Source organism: Tachypleus tridentatus, chromosome 7 (assembly GCF_004210375.1).
Source record: "Tachypleus tridentatus isolate NWPU-2018 chromosome 7, ASM421037v1, whole genome shotgun sequence".
Taxonomy (NCBI): domain Eukaryota; kingdom Metazoa; phylum Arthropoda; class Merostomata; order Xiphosura; family Limulidae; genus Tachypleus; species Tachypleus tridentatus.
Window position 1 is genome coordinate 38,619,373 of NC_134831.1, and position 8,934 is coordinate 38,628,306.

Consider the following 8,934-nt stretch of genomic DNA (forward strand, 5'->3'; position numbering starts at 1 on the left):
ACATGGATATTTTCTTTACTACAAGTTGGGTGGTAGTAATGTACCTTAAGAAAGATTCATGTGACCCCAATGTTTCCTGAATACAAATGTCGTGTGGTTGTAATGCACCTAAAGAAAAAATTATGTGGCTCCAATGTTTCTTTAGTACAAAGTATGTTATTGAACGTTATCTCAGTACAATAAGTTATCGCTGTTACTATACTACAATCATTGATTTATAAAGCTATTTAGTAAAAAAATCACCGTTGCTGTATTTCATTTGTACAAGGAGTATAATTTAAAACTATGTTTTTACTACTACTCTTTAGTTTAAAGCGTGTTATTACAATGTTTCATAGTTAGAATATGTGTTTTAGCGATTTTTCTTTGTCAAAATGTGTATTTTAACAATAATTCTCTGTTAGAAGGCGTGTTTTAACGTGTTTCATTTGTACAAAGAATATTTCTTTTATGTTTTAGGTACATAGAATATGGTGGTTCAGTGTATACCAAATATACGCTGTATGTTTCAGTAACGCTTTTTTATTTCACAAATTGTTTCTGCTATGTGTCTTCCACAATATATTACACATATTTTAAACTCTGTTTTCAATTTCAGAACACTCCGTTGGCCTATGCATAAAACATGCAATATTCCAGTATTTCTGTAAGAGCACCTTTACCTATAGGCATATGGACATTACTTTGTTTTTAATTCCTCCTTAATTTGTCTCCCAATATTGTGATAATCTATCTTTAAACTCAGTAGATACTATTTTGGTAAACCTAAACTTTTCCCAGTTGTTGTTTGTTTAAACACAAAGTAAGGTGATAAGTGTAAACATTAATATTTCTGAACCTAAACCATTCCAGTTGTTGTATGTTGTTTGATGAAACACAAAATAAGGTGATAAGTATGAGTACCAATATTTCTAAACCTAAACCATTCCAGTTGTTGTATGTTGTTTGATGAAACACAAAATAAGGTGATAAGTGTAAACATTAATATTTCTGAACCTAAACCTTCCCAGTTGTTGTCTGTTGTTTGATGAAACACAAAGTTTCATTAAACCTAAACCTTCCCAGTTGTTGTCTGTTGTTTGATGAAACACAAAGTAAGGTGATAAGTGTAAACATTAATATTTCTGAACCTAAACCTTCCCAATTGTTGTCTGTTGTTTGATGAAACACAAAGTAAGGTGATAAGTATGAGTACCAATATTTCTAAATCTAAACCTTCCCAGTTGTTGTATGTTGTTTGATGAAACACAAAGTAAGGTGATAAGTGTAAACACCAATATTTCTAAATCTAAACCTTCCCAGTTGTTGTATGTTGTTTGATGAAACACAAAGTAAGGTGATAAGTGTAAACACCAATATTTCTAAATTCAACTGTCCAACAGTAGTAATCTGTTGTTTCGTTCCAGTTCAACTAAAGTAATGACGTATTACTGATATTCCAGGTTGTTTTTATTTCATAACGTATTTAAATTTTAGGCTTTATAGTCTGTAATGGAAATTCTAATTATTACTTAATGGACTTTGCATTATGATAGTATGAATCAATATAAAACTAAAGTGAGCGTTCTGACTTTACTTCTTTAACTTCAAAAGCACCAGCTGCTTCCAAAGTTAATATTCTGTCTGTTTTCCAGCTCGAACAGCACGCGTCAACAGTTAGTTTGTGAAGCATAACAGTACTAAGCGATCCGTGTTCAACAACCACACGTGAAAGTGCAACTTATATAGGATAATAGTTGCACAGCCTATCTTATTTTGAACTTTAAACAATTCCAGAATATTCTATAAAGGTACTGTTTCGAAAGAAACAAGAAGAGGCAATTCGTCAAGTAACATTAAGACGTAGTTGACTCTTAAGAACTAGAATCTCTCATAACAAGTGATTTTTTTTTCCTCTGAGCAAACTTTGATGTTACTTCAGGGCATTTTAATGTTTCTTACAATATTTTTTTAAGTAATAACGAATCGTAATTATATTATAATAATTAAAGTTTTGTATAGAACAGTGACGATGTGAAACTCTATGTCAAATGAATCTTCAAAGTTATGTTTTTCAATAATCTTAATTCATGAAAATAAATGTAATTATATCATAATTTTGTCCACCTTTTACATTACCTAAGGTTCTAGGGGTCAGGGAGCAATACCAGGATACACATTAAGAAAAAACGTGTTTGTGTTACTACCACCATGTGAAATATTACCAAGGTTCTAGTGTCAGAAACAAATACCAGAGTATACATTTTAATAGTTTATGTGTAAATACGATCGAAGCAACCAAGAAACATGTTTAAGTTTTTTATCAAAAAATCGATTGATTACAATACATTAAGAAGGTACTATACCTCAACATGGTCTAATACAACATTGGATAAGTGTGTAATACAATATTAGAAGCTCTTCTACACCCCAACGCGGTATAAATACAATATTGGATAAGTGTGTAACACAATATTAGAAGCTCTTCTTCACCCCAATGCGGTGTAATACAACAATGAATTAGAGAGTAATATGATATCACAACACCTCTTATAACCCATCTGGTGTAATAGAACAGTATTAGGAAAATCGCTATGTCCCAACACGCTCTAATACAAGAGTGGGTATGTGAGTAACGCAATATTACAAGAACTTCAACACTCTAACCAATGTTGTACAGCAGGATGAGAGAGTAACACAATGTTAGAATACCTTTCACACACCAACCGATCTAATACAGCATTGAATAAATGTGTAACACAATACTGGAATACTTTCTACACTTCATCATGGTCTAAAGTAGCAGTGGGTAAGTTTGTAACACAATATTAGATCTTCTATTCTAATTTTATCTAATGCAACAGTGATTGCATTAAAACAGTAATATTGTGTACTAATATTACATTAGTGTCAGATCTAATGTAACAGAATATTAGAAGCCGTTCTACATTTCAACACGATCTGACACAACAGTGGGTAAGTGTTTGGCAGAATATTAGAAGTTGTTCTACATTTCAACACAATCTGATACAAATGTGGGTAAGTATGTAACAGAATATTAGAAGTCGTTCTACATTTCAATACGATTTGATACAACAGTGGGTAAGTGTTTGGCAGAATATTAGAAGTTGTTCTGCATTTCAATACGATCTGACACAACAGTGGGTAAGTGTTTGGCAGAATATTAGACGTTGTTCTACATTTCAACACAATCTGATTCAAATGTTGGTAAGTATGTAACAGAATAATGGAAGTTGTTCTACATTTCAACACAATATGATACAAATGTGGGTAAGTATGTAACAGAATAATGGAAGTTGTTCTACATTTCAACACAATCTGATACAAATGTGGGTAAGTATGTAACAGAATATTAGAAGTCGTTCTAAATTTCAATACGATCTCATACAACAGTGGGTAAGTGTTTAACAGAATATTATAACTGGGTTTAAAAAATATCAAAATATATGATGGCTTTTGTCAGGATAATGGGGAACAATATTCTATATGAGTTCAGGAAGTTTAATCGAAATCTGAGTTCTTTAAAATTCAATGTAGTGTTAAAAAACGGTTTTGACGTTAACTGTTAGGGTTTGTTTGGATTTGTGACTTTGTTGTAACCATGACCTTTGAATCTGACCTTTCACAGAGTGATGGCTTCTAAGTTGGATCATGATGCAACTGTCTACTAATAACGTTCGATCACATCCATTCAGCAGTTTTCTAGAAATCTTGCTGACGAGCACACGAACAAACAAACGTACACATTGGTGAAAACATAATTTCCGTCAAACTTCGATGGTGGAAGTAAACATGTATATTAACAGATCAATACTAATCTTTTCATACATTAGATTCTGTCTTAACACGTATATTGGTTTAGTAAATATACCTAAATATACCTTAAGTTCTGTAGTAACGTTTCTTGTGTTTAGGATTATATTTGATTTCTATATGCCTTAAATTCTGTAGTAATGTTTCTTGTGTTTAGGATAATAATTTATTTCTATATGCCTTAAGTTCTGTAGTAACGTTTCTTGTGTTTAGTATTATATTTGATTTCTATCAGTAGTACAGTTTCTTGTGTTTACTCATAATTTATTTTAGATTTAAGTTCTGTTAAGTTTTCCTGTAGTTAGATTCTCTTTTAAGTTTTCCTGTAGTTAGATTATAACATAAGGGTTAGTGTGATTAGATCAGTTATTGATTTGTACGTTGGTTATATATGTTTCATTTTGTTTTATGAATAGATCACTTACGTATACATGCGTTAGATTCTGTCTCAGTGTTTTTTAGGGTTAGATCAAATACAGATATATATAAATTTTAGATCCTGTATTAAGAATTATTTATGGTTTGGATAAATAACTGAATGTATTTATATCTTAGTTTCTATCTTATGGTTTATTCTTGTACATAAAATGTGGTTATATACATACTTTAGGATATTATCGTAACGTTTCTCACATATAATGTGATTATATACATACCTTAGGATATTATCGTAACGTTTATTTTGGCTTGATAATTTAATATGTCTGTATTTAAGCTTCTAATGTTCGAATGCTTTATTACGTATACTGTGATAATAATTAATCAACCTGCAATGGAGAAAACAGCCAATAGTTTCGTGTAAAGTGTTTGTAAGCAGTAATAGTTTCAATAGCCTGAAGGAAGAATTATCATATATCACTGACTTTCTTTTACATGGTATATAAATAATGTACACATGGTTAACCCACCAGAACGATCGTATCTCATTGAGCTTGGCATGTAATCTTTCCTGTCAAAAATCATTTATGCTAACTTAATATTTTCATCTTAAAGTTAAGTATATGTGTATGTTCATGTATATGTGTATGTTCAAGTATATGTGTATGCTCATGTATATGTGTATGTTCATGTATATGCGTATGTTCAAGTATATGTGTATGTTCAAGTATATGTGTATGTTCATGTATATGTGTATGTTCATGTATATGCGTATGTTCAAGTATATGTGTATGTTCATGTATATGTGTATGTTTATGCTTCCTTCTTATCTCATAAATTAATAATAATTTTTAATGTTTGCTTGTTGAATTTTGATGTGATTCACTAAAGGATAGAAATCTTGTTAACTCTTGGGCTATTCGTTACCTACTAATAGTTGGATTGAGTGCAACATAATACGGCTTCATAATTGAAAAAAACCGATCATATTTGATGACATAATTCAACCTCACGGCCCGCAGATGCCCCTAATTACCAAACATTATTTCTTTTAAAATTATGTTTTAACTTAGATTCACAGTATTTTCTTTTATTGTTTTTCAACTTCTAGTACACCATTTTGCCCTTTTTAAAAATTTCAGTCACATTTCCATTCTAGTCTTTCTTTTAACGTGATGTACATTTCACTTTATCGTTTATTTTAAGTTAGTCCCCCACTAGTACAGTGATAAGTCTGCACAAAACTAAAATTAGTAGTTCGTTCCTCTTCAATAGACATAGCAGATTACTCGATGTGGCTTTCCTATAAGAAAAACACATTTTATTTCGAGTTCCTATAATCCTATATTTAAGAGAACCACTAGAGTGTATTTCTTTTCCTATTGTTACGAAAACACCTATATTATATATTTACTTCTAAACTTGTTTGCATATTTTTGTTCTTCTGTTTTGGGCTCACTACACCTTCAAGTTTAGCTACACAAATTCGTATATGCTGAAAACGTCAAGAATTTCAAGGTCGTAAAGTCTTAATAAAAGGGTTGGCTCCATATCAATGCAATCTTGGTAGCTTTCAGCTAAGATGTATTAAACGTGGAAGAACTACCTGAGAAGTATCGAGGCTCTCTGCACTTGCACATATCATTGTTGGCAGACAATAGAAACCTGTAAAGACAGAAGAAAAATTTTAAGAATATCATCTGTTTAATGTCAAGCACAATACAGCTCGAACTGACTTCATACAGTGTTCTACCACAAGCATACGTACAACGAACTGACCTGTAGTATAAGCACAATACAGCTCGAACTGACTTCATACAGTTTTCTACTACAAGCATACGTACAAGGAACTGACCTGTAGTATGTCAACTGAACTGTAGTATTCCAACTGACCTGTAGTATGTCAACTGAACTGTAGTATTCCAACTGACCTGTAGTACTCCAACTGACCTGTAGTATGTCAACTGAACTGTATTATTCCAACTGACCTGTAGTATGTCAACTGAACTGTAGTATTCCAACTGACCTGTAGTATTTCAACTGAACTGTAGTATTCCAACTGACCTGTAGTATGTCAACTGAACTGTAGTATTCCAACTGACCTGTACGTGTCCAAATTATATCAATAACTTGTTGGGAATAAAGCAAGTTTACAAACAAAATTACGTTATATAAGTTAAATAAGTACTGGAGGTTATAAAATCAATGGACTGAAATATGTTAAGAAGTTGACAAATACGCTGTATAGCAACTATGCAAACAGGTTTCGCCTCATTGATTGATTTTATCCTAGCTTTCACGTAATTTTCCTATTGTAGGTTGCATTTGTTATTAATTGTTATACAAATACGGTTTCATTACTGGAGTTTTGTGGCGTTCCATACACTGAGTAATGCGGTACAGCCTTCCTAACCTGGTAATTGTGAAAGTGGTTTTGTAACTTATGTGGGTTAATCTCGTGGCAAAAGTACGAATTACGGATTAATAAAACATAAAACAGTATTAAGAGGTATCTTACGTTCCACTTCAACTCTAACGGACAGAATTAGTATTAAGAAATCTTCATGTTGTTGTCAGTTAGGAAAGTACAGATAATATGATAATAAATTCGAAACGTTATTCTATTTAGAAATATTGCCCTACTTCGATATGCTATTTGTATAAAGCAATAAGTGTTTTAATATGAAATTCTATGTTTATTAAACGTAGTGCAATCAATCCTTGTTCTAATCTGAAAAGTTCCATGTTTTTAAACATCACTTTTATACTTCTATATTATATTCGTCAGAAGCACTGTTCTATTTAGAAATGCTCTTTTCTTAGGAAGTATTTCAAAACATTAATTTCACGTAATATTTCACATTCCAAGTGAATAAGAGCTGAGTGTAAAAAATATCACTGAAATATAACAACATTCTTTGTTCCATGTGTAACTTAGACGTGTAGAAGAAAAGATACATCTTTCTTTAAGCTGCCTTCAGGCTAATGTTTTGTCAACGTCGCGAGATTCTGAAGCTTATTACCTAATGCTTACTTCCCCATTGCCCGAAGCTGCGTCGTTGTTCAAGATTCATAGCAATATTCCTTAGTGACTTGGAAAGAACAGCCATGTATGTTTATTACTGTAATTGTATTTTAATGTGTTCGTAATTCTATAGATGAGCATTCCTCTGGCAAAACACACAGGGTCTTTCACTCTTAACGGCTTTTCGTCTAAACTTTATAGGATTAACACCAACTGTATATGCTTCATAACATCGAAACAATTAACCCCTCAGTGGCACAGTAGTATGTCTGCGGACTTGTGTGTGTGTTTTTTTACAGCAAAGTCACATCGGGCTATCTGCTGAGTCCACCGAGAGGAATCAAACCCCTGATTTTAGTGTTCTAAGTCTGCGGACTTACACCGCTAATATTTGGGTTTAGATACCTGCGGTGAGAAGAGCACAGATAGTCCATCGTGTAGTTTTGTGCTTGATTACAAACAAACAATATTAAAACAATTTGCACAGTGTATTTTACATTTAACAGATTTCCGTCTAACGTATATACAATACATATATATATACAATACACATATATACAATACATATATATACAATACACATATATACATTACATATATATACAATACATATATATACAATACATATATATACAATACATATATATACCTCATAATATCAAAACAATTAAGAAAAAACACATAACACAGTTTATCACAGTCGTGTTGAATTAATAATAAAATATATGTTTAATACAATATCAATACGAACAAAACAAATGGTAAACAAATTATCTCGACAAAATGTATTTTATTGTAATCTTCAAATGATATAAAAGTTTCATTTCGTTGAAAAATGAATTGGGAACGGCTTATTTATATATAAGTATATAAAATATTAAATAATAATTTAAAACGTACTATATCTAATAACAAAAGTCACTTTCCTAGGAGTTAGTTTCAGGAGCCCTAACCCTTATCAGTATATTTAAAACTAGCAGGAGTACCCGTCCACTTAACAGAGATTATGTAAACTATTGATTAATGAAAGGTTATCTTAGGATATGAAAAGGTGCTTGCGTTATATGGAATTTAAAAAAAAATCCCATAAAAATTGCACGACACAAGATGAAAAAAACTGAAAATTGGTTCGTAACTTTTCATGAACCCAATGAATCTTCATGACAACTTTGGTGGAGATTTATCAACAAAGGGCAAAATAGTGGCAAAACATGTAAAAAACGCCCCCCAAAAAAACCGCAAAATGCAAAATTATTATGTAGCCCAGCATGGATGTAAGCAATGAACTTCCATAACAATTTTGGTGAAGGTCCACCTACGCCCTAGGACGTAATTACATGGACAGACAACAAACAGCATTATTATATTTATATAAATATCTTTAACACTGTGTAATATTGGTGATTCAGCGGACAAAACGTATTTACTACTTTTTAAATTATGTAAGAGTAAGAATCAGACGTAAGTACGACGTGAAATTTTATGTTATGTTGTTGAAACAGACAAAAAGAGATAATTAAAAAATAGTAAAACGCAAAATTTAATTTCACGCCACGATTTTTAACTAAAAGAATGGTTAATAAGACAACAGGATAACGTAAACTTGCATTTCACGTCTAGATGTTAAACTGAACTAGAACATTTGATTAGAAAATAAAACATTGTGACTTCTAATTTCACGTAAGGGTATTAAAACGGGCGACAAGAGTTAATGAAAA